At 46.7% G+C, this 21,338-nt stretch overlaps 1 protein-coding gene across 1 annotated transcript in view; it reads right to left on the reverse strand.

Annotated features, from left to right (window-relative positions):
* BCOR (BCL6 corepressor) overlaps window positions 1–20,410 on the reverse strand; it is a 148,909-nt gene extending 128,499 nt beyond the window's left edge. Inside the window, exon 1 of the mRNA XM_060234123.1 lies at window positions 20,172–20,410. The gene's annotated coding sequence lies outside the window, so the exon portion shown is untranslated. The remainder of the gene's footprint in view (window positions 1–20,171) is intronic.
* Between the last annotated feature and the right edge of the window lie 928 nt (window positions 20,411–21,338).

Genomic DNA, 21,338 nt, shown 5'->3' on the forward strand with positions numbered 1-21,338 from the left:
TCACAAACTTTAAAAAAACCTGGGCAGACTGAGCCTGCTCCCCTGTTGAGCCATCATGGTGATACTCCAAGTTTACACCAGTACAGGGAAGGTGGCACGAGAACAAGAAAGCTGGCAGGAGAGTGGGGAATGCAGTTGGAGAGCAGGGAAGGCGGCACAAGAGCAAGTAAGCGGCAGATGAGGAGGGAAGGCAGCACGAGAGTGAGAAAGCTGGAAGGAGAGTGGAGAAACCGGCACTAGAGTGAGAAAGCAGCACGAGAGTGAGAAAACTGCACAAGAGCAGAGAAGGCGTCAGCACAGCGGGGAAGGTGGCAGCACAGTGGGGAAGGTGGCACGAGAGTGAGAAAGCAGCAGGAGAGCGAGGAAGGCAGTGCCAGGGCAGGAGAGCAGGGAAGGCAGCAGGAGAAAGGTCCAGAAAGGTAATACGGGGGAAGATTTGTGGGGCCTTCCCCTGCCCTCCTCCGTAGCTATGGGCCTGCAGCAAATTCAGACCCTATTAGCCTATACTTGAAGTTACTTTCCATTGACCTGAATGCTGAACTTAATAGTGAACAGTCATTTATGATGTCTAGGAATCTCATTTCTCCCACATGGCTTGAGCACATGCTCACCCAGTGAATATGAGGATAGTTGAAGCTTCTAGGTATAATAACATTATCTGCTTTAGTCACCTCCCTTATCTCAATTCTGTTTTTATTACCTCCTCTATCTCAAGATCAGCCTCAAGGGTTTGATCAGGTAGGAGATAGAACACCCCCAATTTAAAGTAACTGGTAGGGCTCAGTATTTCCACTCATATTTACTTATTTACTTTTATTTCTATACCGCCTTCCCTGCAAGCTGGCTTGGGGTGGGTCACAGCATACAAATACTAACAAAGATCAATCAGCTTTAAAAACTCTAAAAACAACCATTTCTTAATAATAAAGATGGCATTCCAAAAACTTGTGGTATCCTGGGCCTGTTTCCATCAGAGTGAATATGGAACCTAACTGATATGATAAATTCAGAATGGTAAATTTGCTGCCATCAAGATCATGGGCAGCTTGAGCAGGAGGGGCCAAACTGATTGAACTCCCACTGTCTCAACCAAAGGACTATATCAAAAATAACCTGCCTAGGTTATAGTGACAAAATTACTAAACTTTGTTACAAAATCCAATCTTTTATGGTGAAAGTATAGTTCACATTACTCACACATTACATGTTGAATGCATTTCATATAGGATATATTCTCAATATTTAACAATTTTACAAATAAAGTAAGAGTTCCAATGTACAAGTAAGAGTTCCAATTTTACAAAATAAGTAGAGTTCCAATGTACAGGAGGCCAACTAAATATCCTGCTTTGAAGTTTTCTTCCAGCAAAGGTGCACTCTACGTTCTTTTATTTCTCAATGGAGACAACTCCTACAAGATTTATAACACTTCAGTTGGAAGGCACTTCACACTCTTCTTCCTTCAATATTACAAAATTTCCTTATGTACAGCATTTTATTAACAGGCACCAAGTCTCAGTATTTTTTACAACCAGCAACAGCTCTAATCATGGCTCAAACCATGGGGGGGGGTCAATCAAATGACTGGCAGAATAGCCCTACAGGACTGTAATAGATCCTATAGAACTCTGATCTTTATTGGGACCTTGTTCCATCAAGTTGGGGCCAAGGTCAAAAATGCCCTGGTCCTGGTTAAGATGGATATCTTTTGGGCCAGGGATTACCAGTAGGTGTTGATATACTGAGCACAAGGCTCTTCAGAGCACATACAGGGAGAGGCAGTCCCATAGGTATGTATGTTGGTTCCTGGCTGCATGGGGCCTTCAAAGTTAACACCAACGCTTTGAACTGGATCCAGAATTCTATTGGTAACCTGTGCAATCACAGTCAGCAAGCGCACTGTGACATCACAGTCAGCAAGCGTACTGCCGCATTTTGCACTAGCTGCAGCTTCTGGGTCAGGTATAAAGGTAATCCTGTGAAAAACGAGTTACAATAATCTAACCTGGAAGGTTTTATTGGAGAGACCCTGATGTTTTCTAACTTATTTGATTCTATGCCCTCTTGGATGTACAATGCAATATCAACAACAACTCATTCAGCCCTGTCCGCCTATAGATTTTCCCATTCCACCATGTTTCTGAGAACACCAAGCCCTCCAGCTCCCCACCTTGGCTCACAGACTTCTAGCATTAGCATATAGACACCTATAATGTGTTTCCCTCTGCAGTAACCCTCACCTCCCTTGGCCCCTTAATCACCACCACACATGGCCTTCAGTTGCCATTGTGCCCTCACTCCCATGTTCTGTTACACACCTATCAATATCACCCTGTTTACACAATCATCTCTTTGAACTGACTTGTCCCAAACCAGAGGCTCCCTAGCTCTTATTGGTTTTCCCCATGGGATTAGTTTAAAAGCTGCTCTGATATCTTTTTTTATAATAATTGCCAGCAGCCTGGATCCCTTTGGGTACAAGTGAAACCCATCTCTTTTGTACAGGTTTGGCTTGTCCCAGAAAGTTCCCCAGTGCCTAACAAATACAAACCCTTCCTCCTGGCACTACTTTCTCATCTGTATATTGAGACCCCCTGATCTGTGTCTGTCTCGCTGGCCCTGCACATGGAACTGGAAGTACTTCTGATTACGCTGCCTTTGAGGTCCTGGCCTTTAACTTTCTGCCTAGTAACCTAACTTTTTCCTCCAGAACCACAAAAGTACTTTTCCCAATATCACTGGTGCCAACACACACCATGACTTCTCTCTTCCCCTATCTAGACAGTGTATCATGTATGCAACCTTCACATTAGCTTGCCAAGTCACTATGCAGTCAAAACTCCTGTTATGGTCCCCACTTTCTCTATTCCTAATGATGAAATCACCCACTACCAGAAGCCCATCTCCCCCCCAGCCCCTCCCCCGGGATATCCTCAATACAAAAGTGTATTGGTCTGTTGCCTAAGGAAGGGGTTCCTTCTAAGGGATCACATCCCTCATCCTCAGACTGACACTCTCTGACTTCAAGTCTCTCCACAACAGCAGAAAATCTGTCAGCACAGGAGTGGAACTGTTCTGGCAAGTCCCTAAGGGTCTCTCCCCCAGAGCTCTCTGTCTTAGCTTCTCCAGGTTGGCAACCCTAGCCTCAAGGAAATGAACCTGCTCCCTGAGAGCCACAAGCTCCATGCAGAGAGTACACACCCATGATTTCCACCCTGCTGCAATGGCCTTGGGTCAGCCATAGCTCTCGTAGGAGTTATCCTTGAAAGGGCAGCTGCTGTAAGAGCTCTCTCAGCCCCTCTCAGGTGGCTGAGAGAGCAGGCAATGTTTCAGAGTCTTGTGAGCAAAAATTCTACTTTGTGAGCTACTGGTATTAAAGTTGTGAGCTGCTGGCATTAAAGTTGTGAGCTACTGCATAAATTATTGTGCTCTGGGGCCATTTTTCCTGAGCTAAGACAAAAATGTGTGAGCTGGAGATTAAAAATCTGTGAGCTAGCTCACGCTAACTCAACTTAGAGGGAACACTTCTCACAGGGTGTCTGTTGTGGGGGAAGAAGATAAAGGAGATTGTAAGCCACTCTGAGACTGATTCAGAGCAAAGGGCAGGGTACAAATCTACGGTCTTCTTCTTCTTCCCAGTAAGTAGAGGATCATACGCTCAGCACTCTCTGCAAAACACTGGATACTCCTGCTGGCTTTCTACCTTCATAACTGGATAGTGGTTTAAAGGTATCCAGAGAGATGTAGTGCCCTCAGGCCAGATCCCCAGGCTAAGAGCTCTTTGACTCTCACCCTTCAGCTTGCACCTCTGCCTACAAGGAGCCTTGGAAACCTATGTTTCAAATTTTGACCATTTTGATAGTTTTAAAAATCATTCCAGAAATACAGAGGTATTAGCAATACAGTACCTCTTTTCTTTGGGCCATGTAGTATTATATGCTTCTAACAGTGCTATTCTAAGCAACATTACATTCTTCTGTCAGTCTATGAACTTAGAAGATTGGAACTCTGCTTAGGATCACAATGTAAGATACATGTTCAAAATATGTATCAAAACATGCATGCATACGAAAGCTTATACCCAGAATAAAACTGTGTTGGTCTTAAACTGGGTTCAAGCATTGCTCTGGCACTTCAGACCAACATGGCTACCCATATGAGTCTATGTTCAAAACTGATTCATTGTAAATGTGTCCAGTTTGGTGTAGCGGTTAAGTGTGTGGACTCTTATCTGGGAGAACCGGATTTGATTCCCCACTCCTCCACTTGCACCTGCTGGAATGGCCTTGGGTTAGCCATAGCTCTGACAGAGGTTGTCCTTGAAAGGGCAGCTGCTGTGAGAGCCCTCTCAGCCCCACCCACCTCACAGGGTGTCTGTTGTGGGGGAAGAAGATATGGGAGATTGTAAGCCGCTCTGAGTTTCTGATTCAGAGAGAAGGGCAGGGAATAAATCTGCAATTCTTCTTCTTCATATATCATATAACAAACCCAACACTTAGCCTGGATTGTCTGGTTTGATGGGATTGCAGCTCCTATCACTAGTTGCAGCTAAGCAGGTTTATCTAGCCTGGCAGGTTTGCTATAATGTGTAATAGACCTTGCAGTAGTGAAGAATTCATTTTGCATTTTCCTTTTCTCCATGGAAGAAGGGCATTTGGTTTTCTAACAGGGAAGGAAAGAAAGCATTCAATTATTTAATTCCCTTGAGTTCAGGACTTTTCAGTTTAGAAAAGAGATGACCCAGTGGAGACACGATAGAGGTTCATACAATTATGCACAAGGTAGAGAGAGTGGACTGAGAGAACTTTTTCTCTCTGTCCCAAAATACTAGAACTTGAGGTAGATGGGCTACTGGTCTGATCCTGAAGGGCTGTTTTTAAGTTCTTAGGATAACAAAAACCAGTCATTTTTAGGAATATATTATTATATACTACATTAGTATATAATAAAGATAATAAAATAACTAATATAAAGGGTAAAAGTCAACTTCTGAAGCCAAAGCATTTGCCATTTAATATGTACCAAAACCATTCAGACTTATTTTAAAAACAATTCACTACCCACAAAAGCCAAACACAGCATTTCCCCAAAAGCTATGGTATTTAAAGGAAGAAGACTGGTGCTAGTAGCAATGCAATCCTGCAGCATGAAAGACTGGCGATTTTTCAGTGGAGAAAAAACAAATAATTCACTTAAAATTTACTCATGTTGAAGCAGCAAACCTGAACAACATTCTGAGCCATGGTCACCCTCTAAACTATTTCACAGTTTCATTTTGAGAACCTTTTGTTTTGGAAACTGCTAAACATTTCTTTTTAGTACACTGTCCAGTGAACAGTGCAGTTTTGTTGACGAAATACCTATATATGAGCACAGGAAGAAAAAGCAGAATTGGAAGAGAGCTTTTGCAAAAGCCTGAGCCATGATAGGCAGTTTGAGTAATTTGGACATTAGTTCCAGATAAAGACATGACCATATTTCACCAACTTGTGGGCTCATTTAAGATTTGCCTCACCTTTGCAAGAAACAAATCCATGAGTATGTTCATACAGTTTCCTTCATAGTGGCTAATTTTCCCCATAAAGTATGTATTGTTCCAATATCAGATGTATATAAATTGCATATAAATGGAATGAAAGAGGTGTAAAAGAAACAGAAGATCATCAATTGCAGCTGGAGGCTGACCAAAACCAATTACATTATAGAGAATTATAAACAAATACCGCTTTTTCATTCTGGACAAAATACTAGTGTCCCATTCTAAAGTACAGACTTTATTATTGGCTGCACTATTTCTTACAACTGGTCTTATTTTGTTGCTGGTTCATATAACAAAAGGAGCCCCATGGCACAGAGTGGTAAGCTGCAGTACTGCAGTACAAGCTCTGCTCACAACCCGAGTTTGATCCTGGCAGAAGCTGGGTTCAGGTAGCCAGCTCAAGATTGACCCAGTCTTCCATCCTTCCGAGATCGGTAAAATGAGTACCCAGCTTGCTGGGGGGAAAATGTAGATGAACAGGGAAGACAATGGCAAACCACCCCATAAAAAGTCTGCCATGAAAATGTCATGATGTGATGTCACCCCAGAGTTGGAAACAACTGGTACTTGCACAGGGGACTACCTTTTCCTTTTTACATATAGTAAATAGCTGTTTCATACGTATTCACACATGCAGCTTCTGAAAGAGTATCTTCACAAGAATTCCATTACTGGTGATTTAAGTAAAGAGATAATTTGTTTGGCCAGTTAAAGAGGTAAAAGAACTACTCATTGGGGGCCCTAATTATCTTAATATATGCCTCTTATCTCCTTTTCTCTAATGTTCCATATAGGTATCCCAGTTCATGGAACACTTCCAGTTTTGCATGTGGACACACAAGAAAATGATCAGCATGGCCTTTGCACTGTCAGCTTGACCATATCCTATCTTTTGCCTTGCTTTAGACATAGCTTAAGGCATATTTCAACTCCCTCCTCAATAATGACCTTATTTGATCAAACGATATTGCATGTCCCAATTGGATGGTAATGACTGCATCAAACAGCACTTTGATTTTTGTATACAGCAACACTGATTGGAAATGAAAAATTAGCACTTGATCTTACAATAGCTCTTACTCAGTGACTTGAACAAATGGAACTGTGTTAAATAAAACTTGCCTTCTGTTATTGCATGGTAGGACCCCACCCTTATGTATACCTTATTTTAATCTCCTCCATCCCGGTCTTTGGCAACATAACTACCATTTCATTTACCCTTCAGCTAGACATTTGTTAGTCTTGAAAAAGCCAATGAGATGTAGGGAGAAAGCACATTGTATTGTTTAGGATCTACATTTGGCTTCTTCTCTCCCAATATAAAAAGAGTGGCAAAAGAGTCAGCCAGAAGTGAAAACAAAGTTGCTGGTGATTACAGTGGCAAATGCCAGAGAAAAGACTGGCAATAGATTGCACACTGGCATGTGTCCTATGACTCCTCTGGTGAAAAAACAACTGGAATGGAAGAAATCTGCAGCCCAAGTTTGACTGCATGCCAATAAGCCATTGTTTCTTATAGACCCATACACTGAAACTTGTCAATGACACCTAATAGGCAGAGTGATAATATTATTGTATATTTATTCTTTATAATAGCAGAATCATGCTTTCAGCTGTCACAGTGCAATGTATTGTAGGCCAGTCCTTTAAGCAAAAGACTTCTTAACCATATATAAGAACATATGAAGAGCCTTGGTGGATCAGACCAGTGGTCTGGCCAGTCCAACATATGGCTTCACACAGTGGTCAACCAGCTGCCATGGAGGGCCAACAAACAGGGCATAGAAGCCAAGGCCTTCTCCTGATGCTGGCTCCCAGCACTGGTATTCAGAGGTTTGATGCATGTGTGTAAGGAAGTTCCCTTTAGTCAGCATGGCTAATAGACACTGATGAACCTCTCCTCCATGAATCTAACTCCTTTTAAAGCCATCTGTGCTCAAGGCCATAACTATATTCACTAGCAGTTAATTACTCATAGAGCAAAAAAAGTATATCCTTTTGTCTGTCCTGAATCTACACACATCAACTTTATAGGGTGCCCTTGAGTTCTAATATTATGAGAGAGGAAGAAAATGGTCTCTATCCATTCTCTTGTGTTCCTAGGAGTGGAGCAGTCCTGACTTGTGGGAGATGGCTCCTCCTCTTGAACAGGGTTGGTCTCTCATAGATCATTCCAGTTGGCAGAGGGACCTGTACCCTCCGACTCCCCAGTTTCACCAGCCCTGCTGGAGAAGCAGAAAGGTCCTGCTGGTGCTCTTGGAAGCACAATGATCCAGAAGGAAGGAAGGAGCAAAGGATGTGGGGCTAGGCAGGAGCAAAGGGAGTTGACTTCCAGCCTTCCTTCCTCCCTCCTCCCCACCTGCGAGCCACACACTCAACCTTTTCCTTTTGGAAAGGTGCTCCAACCTCTTAATCATCTTTATTGCATCATCCAATTTCAAAAGATGCTTGCTATGTGTCATGTGAACCTAGTGTTCAGAGTCATTATTATGTGTACAAAGTCAGAATGGTGTGGTGATTAGAGTGTCAGATTAGGATCTGAAGTCCTAAATTCAAATTCTCCTGTCATAAGATTTGATCTGTGACTTCGGATCAATCACATGCACAGCCTAACGTAAATCACAGAGTTGTTGTAAAGATAAAATAGGATGAGCATACCAAGTATGCTGCCCTGATCTCCTTGGAGAAAGGGCAAAGCAGGATAAATATGCACTGGACAGAATGATGATTTTTAGTTGTGTTCTAGTTGTGTTTGAGCATCACCTGTGCGTAGTTACCCATTCCATTCATTATAAGAGGGCTTAATATAATCATCAAATATACATATGCATGGGTTAGAAAACATGAGGGTTAAATTTTGCTTGTGCCTGTGACAAAGGACATGTGATCAAACTTGTGTAACTTGTTAACTTTTTTGCATTATGAGCTCTAAAGTAGTACAGATGGTTATAATTTTCATGTGTTCTTATATAAATGCTGTTGTTTAGAATAGGAAGTGTAAGTCAGGTAAAGTAATAATTTATCAGACTATTGTGGAAGACTGAATGAGCTCTGGAGTAAAGGTTTGGCTTTTTGAATTCCACTTGTGGGGAGGGCAGGCTAAAAACAGAAAATAATAAATAGATAAATCATTATAATGGCCTATAAACTGCTGCTAAGCTGTGCAAAACATGAATCTTAAATAGGTTTGTTTGAAAGAAAGGTGCATCTGTTTCAAAGGATGCTATTTCCAATTGGTATCTCAGTTAGGATCCTGCCCTAAACATTTTATTAGTAATATCCTTGCTTTATGTACATCTTAGAACTTGGTATTGTTTCAAATTCAACCCAACAAAGATCTCTGCAGAGCTGAAAACCTTACATCAGTTATACTACAGTTGATAAGCAACTTTATAGTGTGGCATGTTATGAAAATGTTACTTTCCCTATAATATTTATTGTGCAGTCTTAATGTTGATATAGGAGATAGCAAAGCATAAGGAAGACTGCTTTCACTTTTAGCCAGATCAATCAAGGCTTTGTGATCCATACCTGGATGATAAGCACATTATGCATAGGACGTGTGACATAAACTTGCTTGCTTCTTTTCAGACAAACACTTTATTAATCCTTCTCTTATCTCAGTTAAAAAGTCCAGGTCCTGCAATGGACACTGGAAATAAATCTGAAATTATCTCATTTTTACCCAAACACATTCTGAAGAGTGGAAAACTTCAGAATTGGAATTAAACAATATGACAACAATTCTCAGGTTCTGTCAGTACATGGAGAGGTTTTGACTTGAAAATCAGGGTGTGCTTTATAATGTTTGGTTCTCACATTCATCACTTAGTTGTATTATCAAGCAGTAATATGCATCTGTGAAACAGCTAGTACCATTCAAATAGCATAAAGCAGGAGTTTTCTATCACTCATTACATTCTTTTAAATGAAAATGTGATGTTATTTGACTTACTTTTTGTGTTGTGCCATGAAGTTGCAGCTGAAGTATGGCAACCCCATAGGGTTTCAAGGTTATTAGAGGTGCTTATCAGATGTGACTGGGTTAACCTGGGCTATCCAGGTTTAGAAGCCTTGGTTTCTGTAAAGCAAAGCTGCGGGAGTAGGGGTAGCCTTGAAAGCATTCCTTCCCCTCCCTTACCATGTTTCTGATTGAGTAGGGCTTGCTGGGGACAGGGCCAACAGTGACCAATAATGACTCACACCACTTGGCCTGGCCTGCAACTGGGCCTGGTCCAGCCACTGCACAACTTAGCCAGACTTTTCCAGGGTAGAGGTTGCCAGGGGAAGAAAGGTGGGAAAGCTGAAAACAAGGCACAGATAAAAGTAGGTTGGTTGATGTGTGGGAGAAAGAGAGGAAAGTGAGAAAAGGAGAGAGGCTATGGGGCCTGCCAGGGAAGGCGACAAGAAAATAGTGGGGAGATGGGTTGCAGGGAGAAATGAGATGCCCCCCTGGTGAGTCTCCTGCTTGTCATATTAGAATCTGTGATCTCAGGCCTTGTTGTGTAAAGCTTCAGCATGTTGTCAGAAATGGCTGACAGTATGTTCCTGATTTGTATAAATACCACTGATACAAGAAACCGGACTCTGGTATGGAAAGGTACACTCCTACAATTTCAGCCTATGTGTATGTAGTTCCCCATTCATCTCCTGGCATAAGAGGGGGAAGGATAGAAAGTAAGGGTACTGTCTAATAATCTGTTTAAGATGCCTTTGCACTCTTTGAACCATTCCAAGGAATGAGATCCCAATCACTTTCTGATGCAGCCTAGCCCGTAGCCACGGTGGGACATATTATGGCCATGCCCCTGACTTTCCATCCATGCCCCACAAGTTTTCATTCAATAATTATTTGCAATTTTCCCCATTTAAATCGCACAGCACCATGGCCAGTCGTACCAAGCGAGTCCCACTGAGCAAACAAGGGAGCGGCTGGTGGTGGTGGTGCTGCTGCAGGCACTGTAGCCAAGCCAGGAGCAGTTTAGCCTGGAGCGTCCTCCTGGCATAGCTGCTGCCACTGCCAGCACACCAGGAACTTGTTCCAGCTCAGCTGCCCCAACCCATTGTCAGGCTGAGTCCTTCCCCCACCCCACACAGCTGCTTGAAGAGACACTGACCAGGCAAGACTGGAGAATGGGGGGAGGCATTGACATGGATAAAGTGGTGCTGCCTGTGGATCTAGCACCAAAGAAGTATCAGTTCAAAGCAGCTGGGTGAATGAGTGAGTCTTTCGTTATTGTATTTTTATTTTTAATATTTAATATTGTGACATCACACCCCACCAATTTCCCCCAGGCATTCTTCTGAAAATTTCCTCACTTCAGGTCTCAATGCAATAATTTTGCATTGCTTTATTCTTAAGATTTTTTTCCGCCTTCACTATTCTGCAGCTTTAAAATACTGTCTTGACTACTTGGTTAAGTTAGTGTTTAAAAACAAAACACCAAGGTCACTGCATTCTATGGGATTTACTTTCTAGTACTTAACCACTGAATGTTAGCCTTGCATCTTTACTCAGAAGTAGATTCAGTACAACTAAAGTGGCTTCCAAGTAAGCACACATAACTTGCTCCTATTGTTACTGTTCTATCTAACTCTTCCTCCAGCATTCACTCTCTCCTGACCACACAGGGACCACAGCTCTGTGAGGAAATTTAGGATGAGCGGATAAGAGGTCGCAAACAATCTCTCAAAGCCTTTCCTACCTCAGTGAACTGGGCTTCCCACGGCCATCCCTAGCACTCGCATCAATGAGCCTCAGCGCTTGGGCCAACCTCACTCTTATTTTGTTTGTCTTTCTTGCACTCAGCAATAAGCTGCTTATATGGAGATAAGTGCCATTGATTTGTGAACATTTCCAATGAAATGTTCTTAGGCTACCTTTAAACCCACGGCTTAACTGGCTCCTGGGTGGTATGTTGCTATCCTTTCTGTCTTGCATCTTTGTTCATAAATTCCTCCTCAAGCGCGATTAGGCCAGCATTCGCCTTTTGCGCCACCCCGCCCCGTGCCTATCCCCCCCCCCCCTTTGGCTCCCTTTCCCAAAAGCTGCTTGGCTCTTTGTCATCTCTCTCTTGGTAATTGGCAGCAACATCTGACAAGGGATCAACCGTTGCTTGCAATCTGTTCACTGACATTGCACACCTGGTCTTCGCATCCTCTCCCTCTCCCACTCCAACTATTTATACGGCTCCGGCACCAGACGCGTCCGCGGCTCACAAGAGCAATAACTTTGGGCGCAACAAGGGCACCGCGAGTCATTTTTCTCTTAGCGAGCACTGTCTGTTCTGCTCGGCTGAGGATGACACAGGACTCTGGTTCATAAGCAATGCCCAAAGAGCCCGGGCGGCGGAGGGAGCCGGCCTCTTCCCTCCCCCTTCCTCTTTTCTCCTTTGCAGCAGCCGCCGCCGCCATCTCCATAAATCCCCGCTCCTCGCTCTCTCCAACGGATGGTTTTCTTTCTTTGCTCGCGCTTTCTCTCTCGCTCTCGCCTCCCGGCTAGCCTTGTGGGAAACGAGAAGAGCTCTCTCCTCCTTTCCCCCAAGGTCTCGCAAGCTGGCAAGAATCCTCCTTTCGCTCGCAGCAGGCCGCCTGACTGATGGGGCGCCAGCAGGTAGAGAGCGCGTTGTCCATTCACCGCTAATGATAGCCTCCGGCACTTGGGCTGGGAAATTCGTCAAGGCTGCCGAGCAGAGCTGCACAGCCCGTGTTTCCAAGGGATCGCCTGGCTTCAAGGGTACAACCTGGTTCACGTCCGAAAGAAAACCATTCGCCGCCCTCCTAACCGACATTTGGCTGAGGCTGCCCCCCCCCCCGCCAGTTCGTAGCAAGAGAGTCCAGTTGTACCCAATAGGAAGGAACTCAGAACAAACTTGCACAGGGACGGCTGGTCATGCTGCGATCCCCTAAACAGGCTTATAAAGCGGTGAAAGGCGTGCTGTTCTAATGGGGAGGGTAAGAATGCAGTGGGGCTCTACGACCTCTCTTAGCCGCAGCCTGCCGGCGACTGGTAAGGAGAGATGAAGCGCCCTGACCAGCGAGCGGGGCTTCTACTCACTTGCCTGGAAACTGGCGTCTCATGTCTTCGCTGCACCAGAGCCAATCCGAGGCCTGCTTGGGCGCTGCTGGCCGCCCGCTTACTCGGAAGGAAGGCCTCGGGAGTGCCTCACACTGCAGCCTAGAAAATGCAGCCTCGGTCTGGCCACGTTAATTTGCAAGCAAGTCCCCACTGGCCCCACACTTGGTCGAAACAATCGAAGCCGCACCCACCCGGGTTTTTCTTTCCGCCTAAATTGCTGGCCATGTGGCCGAGAGGACGCAAGGCGCTCTACAAGCGGGGGTGGGGGCGGGGGCAGAGCAGAGCAGCCCCTTCTGCGGGAAGGGACCCACTCGCACGAGAGACGCCTTCTTCTCTTTCCAGGCGCCGCTTCTGAAGGCCGAGAGGGCTGGACGATAAAGGCTGTTATCAGCAAGGACCAGATTGGGGAGGGAGGCGGCCTAGTGAGCTGGATGTGCCACTTGGAAACAGGCCAGAGGAATTCCAAAAGGATATTAAAACGGAATCCTCCTTCCTTTACCCATGGTGGCAAAGAGGCAGACTAAATAAATAAATAACCCCGGCTTTATTGATTGCCGACAGATTTCCCCTCCCCAAGTTTCCTTTAATTGGACTCGAGTAGCTGCGGATTTAAGGCCTGTAATCTTCTAATCCTTTACTCTATATTAACTTCCGTTGCTCTACTCAGAAGTAAACAACTGGGAGGTTCTTCACGTCCAGCCACTCTTGCTTTGCTACTCCTGTGGGTAGGAGCAGCAGAGTCTCCCAGCCTGCCCCTGGTTTCATGTGGAGAAGCCTGCTTAGAGCGGTGGCCTCCCAGTGCAGTCCTCTACAGTTCCGCTCCCGGTCCCGCTCTGCTTTACCCAGTAGGACTTGCTGACTCCCAGGAAAGTGTCCTTAGGCTGGCACTGTTTTCCAGCCTACAATCAGTTGGCAAACCCTTCTCTGAACATCGCTGTCTTTCAAGCCAGTGAGTGGTTTAGAGCTGTATAGCAGTCAGATGTGCCAGACGAGCTTCTCTGGAAGAACCTAGTTCGAATCTCCACTTCGGCATGGAAACTGGCACTAGTCACTCGGTCAGCCTAAACGATCTCATTATCGTTGTGACTGAACATAGAACGGAGGAGAGGAGAACGATACTGCAAATTGCTTGGAGTCCCTAAGAGGGGGAGGGAATTTAAATAAATGCTAGAATCCTGAACATATTTGCAGGACATGAAGCATACTGACCACGAGTGAGACTTCTACTCACAGACTGTATCTGAAGAAGTGCGCATGCATACGAAAGCTTGGAAAGGAAAGGTCCCCTGTGCATGCACCAGTCGTTTCCGACTCCGGGGTGACGTTGCTTTAACAACGTTTTCACGGCAGACTTTTTACGGGGTGGTTTGCCATTGCCTTCTCCAGTCATCTACACTTTTCACCCAGCAAGCTGGGTACTCATTTTACCGACCTCGGAAGGATGGAAGGCTCGAGCCGGCTACCTGAAAACCCAGCTTCCGCCGGGAATCGAACTCAGGTCGTGAGCAGAGTTTAGGACAGCAGTACTGCAGTTTTAACACTCTGTGCCATGGGGCTCTTACACGAAAGCTTATAATTTAACTAAAACATTTGTTGGCCTTAAAGGCGCCACTGAACTCAAACTTTGTTCTGCTGCTTCAGACCAACACCGCCACCCACTTAAATCTATGTTCTGAAGTAATGTCCACATTGTTTTATTGGGCTTGCTCCAGGTAAGGGGCTTGCGTGCCCATCAATGGGTCTGCTCAAGGCCTCCTGCGAAAAGGATGTCTGACACAAAGCCAGATTTATGATATTGGACCTACACTTGCTACAGATACTAGAAGCAGGTCTTTGAACCGCGGTTCTTCGCTGGCCCTGTTACTCGGAGCATAAGAATAGTCCTGCTGGATCAGACCAAGCAGCTGCAGAGAGCCAGCAGACAGGGCATAACCGCCACCCCTCTCCCGGGATTTGGCCTCTGAGACCTTTCCCTAGCGTTGCCTCCTTGCGCTGGTTTTCAGAAGCTGACTGCCTCTGAATGCGGAAGTGTCCTTGAGTCCCCATGGTTCTAACCTCCATGGTTGATACACCTAACCTCCATGGATCTGACTAATCCTCTTTTAGGTCCCAAGACGTTTTACAACTTCAGCCTATGAAAGGTTTGCTCAGAAATTAACCCCTACTGAATGTAATGGGATTTAATAACAAATAAATATGCAAAAGAATAATGGGAGACGCTAAGAACTGAACTCGGGGAGACGTATGCATAGCATGGAGTCCGTTACTGAAGAACATGGCTTATCTAAACGGTTTCCATCACGAAATTTAACTTGCCTTGCCTTCCGCAGAAACCCTCCCAAACCTCCAGGGACTTCCATGCGGTCTGGCTTGTTGCTTAACAAAAGTATCCAAGCGGGAAAGGAGAGCCGTTCGCACGCTGGCTCTGCTTCACTAGACTGGCCGGCGAGAGGAACCTTAAAGCACCAGGCCGCACCACTTTGATGTGTGACGCCGCCGAGAAGCGACAAAAGCCCGGCTCTCCTAGTTGCCTGGCCTCCTTTCAAAGGAAGGTGCTTAATTGTGCGGGTTCCTTGTTTGGGGAGGGAGCAGTAGGGAACTCCACACAAAGTGGCGGCGAGCCGACCACAGCTACATCAAAGGTATTTATTTTGATTATCTCCTGGCTATTTTTGGCAAGAACTTCCTCCCGTTCCTCGCTGCTTAAGTTTTGCCTGCAGAATTGACTGTAATGATTTGTCTTTGTTCTCTACTGGATGTTTACGTTGCTCTTGGCATCACGTGCCTTTTGCTGGGACCCCCAGTCCGCAGTTACACTGTCTTGGTTTGGAGTTAATCCTAGAAGGGGGTGGAGGGAGTCGCATTTATTTCCTTAACTCTTTAGGTACCAACTCGATTCATTGTGCCATATAGTATAGTATCATAATGCCCCTGCATAAATCGGTGCTGCGACCTCATTTGGAATACTGTGTACAATTCCGGTCACTAAAAAAAAAAAAAAAGATACTATAGCATTGGGATAAGTGCAGAAAAAGGCAACTAGAATGATTAAAGGGTTGGAACACTTTGCCTATGAAGAAAGGTTAAAGCGCTTGGGGCTCTTTAGCTTGGAGAAAAGACGACTTAGGGGTGACACATGACATGATAGAGGTTTACAAGATAATTCAGGGCTTTTTTGTAGCAGGAACTCCTTTGCATATTAGGCCACACACCTCTGATTAGCCAATCCTTCTGCAGCTTACAGTAGGCCCTGTACTAAAAGCCCCGTAAACTCTTGGAGGATTGGCTACATCAGGGGTGTGTGGCCTAATATGCAAAGGAGTTCCTGTTGCAAAAAAAAAGCCCTATGGGATAGAGAATGCAGAGAAAGAAGTACTTTTCTCCCTTTCTCACAATACAAGAACTCGTGGGCACTCAATGAAATTGCTGAACAGTCGGGTTAGAACGGATAAAAGGAAGTACTTCTTCACTCAAAGAGTGATTAACACATGGAATTCACTGCCACAGGTGGTGGCAGCTACAAGCATAGACAGCTACAAGAAGAGACTGGCTAATATGTGACAGAGTTCCATATTAGCCACAAATTATAGATGGAACTCTGTCTGGGGCAAGTCATCCTCTGTATTCTTGGGGGGGGGGGAGAGGGGCTTCTAATGTCCTGGCCCCACTGGTAGACCTGATGGCACCTGAATTGTTGTTTTTTGGCCACTGAGTGACACAGAGTGTTGGACGGGGTGGGCCATTGCCCTGATCCAACATGGCTTCTCTTATGTTCTTAAAAGCTCTACCTCTTCTTAGCTGATCACTTCAAATTCATTGACTCGATGACCAAAATCAGCCATAATAGTCATTGTTCCCTGCTTACTAACTTTCCTTTGTTTTATTCCCTCCTTGGAACTACTATGGAACAAGTAACATGAAAGCCCATTGGCCTTCAGTCATTCCTCGTGTCCATCGGGAGCCACCCCCCACAAGTCAAAATATTGGGATTTAAAGCCACATACACATCATATTCTTGTACTAGATGCTGTTTAATTTGGATTAACTACTTCCATACCCATTGCTACCTGAGAACAGAGTATCATTTATAATTATATCACGATAAATATTTGCTTTTCTGTTGTCTTTTTTTAAAAAAAACTCTTTATAGTAGGAAAAAAACATTGCCTGGAAGTCTTAAGAGATTTGGATTTCAGTGTTATCTTGAAATGTGGCCTTTAGGCTATCTGTCTCATTGTAATCTTTGTAACACTTACTTCGACATAAACCTGGTTAGGATTGTACTGCACACTCAGAAGAAAATCCCATGACGAGTTGGTTATCTGTACAACTAATGTCCATGTAAGGCAGTCGTCCGATGCACCTTTTTGGGGAGTAAATCTCATTTAATCCAATGGGATTTACTTCCAAGTAAACACGTCTAAAGTCGCCTTTCAGCCAATCAAGGTGAAGTAGGGAAAGCCAGTTGTGGTATTTCATATGCCAGGAAGGATATTCCCTTTCCCTCCCCCCACGCACGCGCACGAACGGGCTTGGCTGGCGTCCTCCAGGATAGAAATACCTCCAAATTCGAAACAGCTGCTGGCCTTGCCGTGGTCTGCCTGCTAAAATATGCCGATCTCCTTTTAATCTGTTTCATATTCACAAATTAAGCACTTAGCCTAGGTAATAAATCATTAGCAGTTTACGAGACTAGCCTGAGACACACCAGAGAAGGAAGGCTGGGGGTGGGGAAACAATCCCCCTAAAAGCGCAGTGAACGCGCCTGGAAAACAGCCTTTGGCAAACCTTGGCCTGCATTCCCTCGGGCGCAGACCGCCAGGAGCACGCGGGGCCCGGCTTGAGCCGGTGCCAAGAACAGCTTTCTCACCTCCGGGGAGGGCGAGGGGGGGGGGGGACTGGGGCTAATCACTCAGCTGCCCGCAGAAGAAAGCCGGGGGTCGTGGGGAGACTGTTCCCTTGTTCCGCAGCCGGCTGCCTCCTCCTCGCCCCAGCCTCCCGCTTCCTCTGAGTAGCAATGCCCAGCTTGGCTGCACCTGCAAGCGCCGCTCCGCTAGCTGCGAAAGATGACTCACGAGGAAGGAGCGAGAAGAGGGTATTCTCCCCTCCCCTCCCTCCCAATGAGTGGCTCTTTCTCTCTGCCCGGAGCGTCTGGGCCCTTCTCCGGTCGAACCGCACCCCCCAAGAAGACACACTGCGTGCACACGGCTGCAATTCCACAGTGCCCATAGGAGACTGAAACTCTACGCGGAAAACAGTCGTATAGGAGACCACGAGGCGGCTTTTGGTTACAGCGCAAACAAGACAAACGTTTTTACCAGTCTGCTTTAGAATAACGTCCAGCAGTTCATTCCTTACGCGAATGCCATTAAAACAAATCAAGGGACCCCAACGGAAAGAGGGTTGAGACGACTGGGCGGCGGCCAGGCTGCAGGCAAGGGAAAAGGCCTTGTTGAGAAGCCGCCCCTGCTCTCAGCCCTGAGAACCGCCAGCTTTTCGCAACGTCAGACCACTCCTCGCTGTCTGCCGAAACAGGGCTTTACCCTCCCAGATGTGAACTAACAGAGGGCCTCTGAGCCTTTTCTCTCAGCGCCGGCCTGGGACTCCACTTTGGAATTCCGAGCTCCTGCTTTTGGTGGGAACAGACGACACCAGGCGCCACGGCCCGGAACCATGTTGCACACACGTGCAGCAGTTTCCAATAGGCCTTGCAACCATGCAGCGACGGGGCTTTCTATTTACTTGGGAGTAAAAGCCCAGTACTCTTTGCGACGATGCTTGGGAGGGCTTTTGAGTCCAAGCACTCGCTTCAGGCGGTAGAAGCCGAGCAGCAGCGTTCACCGGCAAAGGAGAGGCCGCCCGGCCGCCCTTCCCCCTCGCCCAGAGAGAGCACAGTGAGCCATGCGCTGAGAAAGCTTCCTGAGGCTCCGCCGCCGCTCTTTTTCAGGTCTGCTGGAAAACTTGCCTGTGCTGCGCTCCTGCAAGTTCCCTCCACAGGAAAAGCCTGAGGCAAGGATTTTCTCTGGGAGCCTCCCGCTCGGCTGGTCTGCGGCCAGACTCAAAGAGCTGCCAGAGACCGCGCTGAAGCCAGGAAGAGAGCGAAACCAAGCAGGCACCCTATTGCGATCCCCAAACCGGTTCCACTGGAGAGCTTGCTGTTGAAACGTGTGCCTCTCCTAAACTTGAATGGCGTTGGAACTTTTATTTGAAGTACGGCCCCACTGAGCCTCCTTCCAAAGACATGACCCTATATATGTTTACTCAGGAGGAAGCCCTAATGTATTCAGTGGGGCTTACTCCAAAGAAAGTCTGCGTAGGATTGACGCCTGCTCCGACTCAAGGAGGTAAATAAAGCACCTTTTCTTGGAAGTCACTTCCAGCGGAGCGTCCAAATAAATCGCTAGGCTTCCCAGCATTCAGAGAGTTGTTATCTGCCCCTCTAGGCCCAAAGGCTGCCGCGTGCAGGCGAAGGTGCCACTTCCTGTAGGCCAACCACTTGCCAAAGGGCAGCTCTCCAGAGGGTTCCTTTTTCCTACCAACCTGATGATCTTTTTAGAAAGAGAAGCTCCAGGGCACCTGGCCAGAGCCGCATGCGTGGCCATGGAGTCTTGCCTGCTTCCTTTCAAACTGCTGGCTTCATACGAGACCAGAGAAAACGTTTTGATAAAGGAATCCTCCTGTCTCTGGAAGGGTATTACTCTATATTCTGGTTCCCTGGGCAAACTAGTCACCGTTGTCCCAGAAGAGCTGGCTTCAAAGTAAGAGCGTCTGACCGTTCTCTGTGTGGGTCTCCTTTGGTGAAGGGTTTGTTTGGCTTAAATTCGGCGTCCTATGCTGCGACCGGGGGGGAGCATCCCAGCATCATCTAAGCAAGGAGTTGGGGAGCCTCTCTCTCTTTGCCCCTCCTCCCATCCCGCACTTTCGGCTTGTAAACCATAAAGACCTGCAATCCCAGACAGCCGTATTTCCAGCCATGAGCCAGCCAAGGGTTGCGGCCATCCCTAAGCATTACGACCTCGGCTGCCGGGTCCTTTGTAAAGGGCGCGACTCAGGTAGCCCCCAGGACTCCTGGCAGAGCCCGAGGGCTAGAGACGATAGGCAACCCACTTCGAGGAGGGAAATTAATACCTCCGATCCACAACATCCTTAAGGAGAAACAAGAAGGGACATTTCAATCATTTGCGTGGGGAGGGAGGGTTGCCTCAAGGCTGTTAGCAAATCCAGGCGCTTTCGCTCGAAGGACTTCTAAAAAGGACTCGCTTAACTCATTTGCGGACACCCTCAGGGACTCTTACTTCTGGCTTTCGACCAGGTTTCGGCTTATAGGTTTGGAGGTTTGAGTTGTTTGGCTTCTCTGGGGCTTCGCGCCGAGTTAAGCTTTGAACACAGAGGTGGCCAAGATCAATCGTAGCTCCAGAACCCTTGCCATAGTTAAGTGAATGCAGCAGGGCGATTCGGACTCCAAGCACCGGGAGGGGGAGGGGAGGGGAGGGGGGGAGGACAGGGCCAAGAGAACGAGCGACTACTGATTGCAGGAAAGAGAGCAACACCGACCTGGGAGCGTCCGCCGCGTGCAATTGGAGGCGATCCCCTGGCGAGGAGGCGCTGTCAGAGGCTATTTATCTCTTGCCAGAGCCTCGGCTCCGGTTCCCACATCCGCCGCGTGTAACAATGGCAGCGATCAGCAGCCTTTCACGCGCTTCAGTGCCTGAATGGATTGCGGAAGGTGCCCGAGCTCCGCTCAGATGCCTGCCTGATTCATCCCCTCTGTTGCACAGTGACGCTCGCCACGGCCGCTCTGCCCAAGGGACGCACGGGCGGCAGGGGGGGGGGGCGATCTGGCCCATTTGCCGATGACACCCCCCCCCGCACCACCTGATTTTCCATTTGCAGGACTGCGGCGCTGAGCCAGAAATGTCAGCGAGGGCTGAAACTTGACACACTGATAGCAGTCCAAAGCAATTTCCTGCCTCCACTTTCTCCCGTTACTCTCTCCTTTTTGTATCTCCCTCAGCCCATCCCCCCTCCGTTCTATCTTCTAAGTACACTTCGGAACAGTTGGCATGTTTTTATTGTATGGGTCTGTGGAATTTTTTAAAACCCGCAGGTCATCGGAAAGGTGTGTTTTGTCGTTTGAAATGCCGACAAGGAGGGGGTGGTGGCGGGCTTCCCAACCCTTCTGGCGCGGTGCTCACACCAGAGAATGCTTCTCACATCCTCGGCAGTCGGGAATGGTTCTCACCTATTAGAGAGGCGCAGCTGGGAAGCTGAGGAAAACTGGCTTCCGAGTCAGAGAAGTGAAAAGCCCACCCCCACCCCCATCTGAAACGGGATGTCATGGTTACACAGTGCAGACCGGAAGGCATTCTGCACATGCTCTGAGACATCCTTCTCACATTCCGGAACCAGATTATAGGACTGAAAAGAGGCTGCCGCACTATAGTCTAATAAACCCGGGCTCCATGTCAACCTTGTGGGTCAACCACAGACGACAAGGAAATGTTTTTCAGTACCCTTCGGTTTTGGTGAAAGTATCCACAGAAAAGAGCTTAGGAAAAGCTAATGATTTTAAAAGATGCGATTTTAACACGTCAGGCGCAGGAAAACATTCTTGCTAATTAATCCAGAAATTTGCCACCTCCTGGTTCCTTACAAGCATTGGCATATATCCACCGTTTTTACCACTCATGAGTAGGATAGGAGTAAATAAAAGATCTAATT

The sequence above is a fragment of the Heteronotia binoei genome, chromosome 3, assembly GCF_032191835.1.
Source record: "Heteronotia binoei isolate CCM8104 ecotype False Entrance Well chromosome 3, APGP_CSIRO_Hbin_v1, whole genome shotgun sequence".
NCBI lineage: Eukaryota > Metazoa > Chordata > Lepidosauria > Squamata > Gekkonidae > Heteronotia > Heteronotia binoei.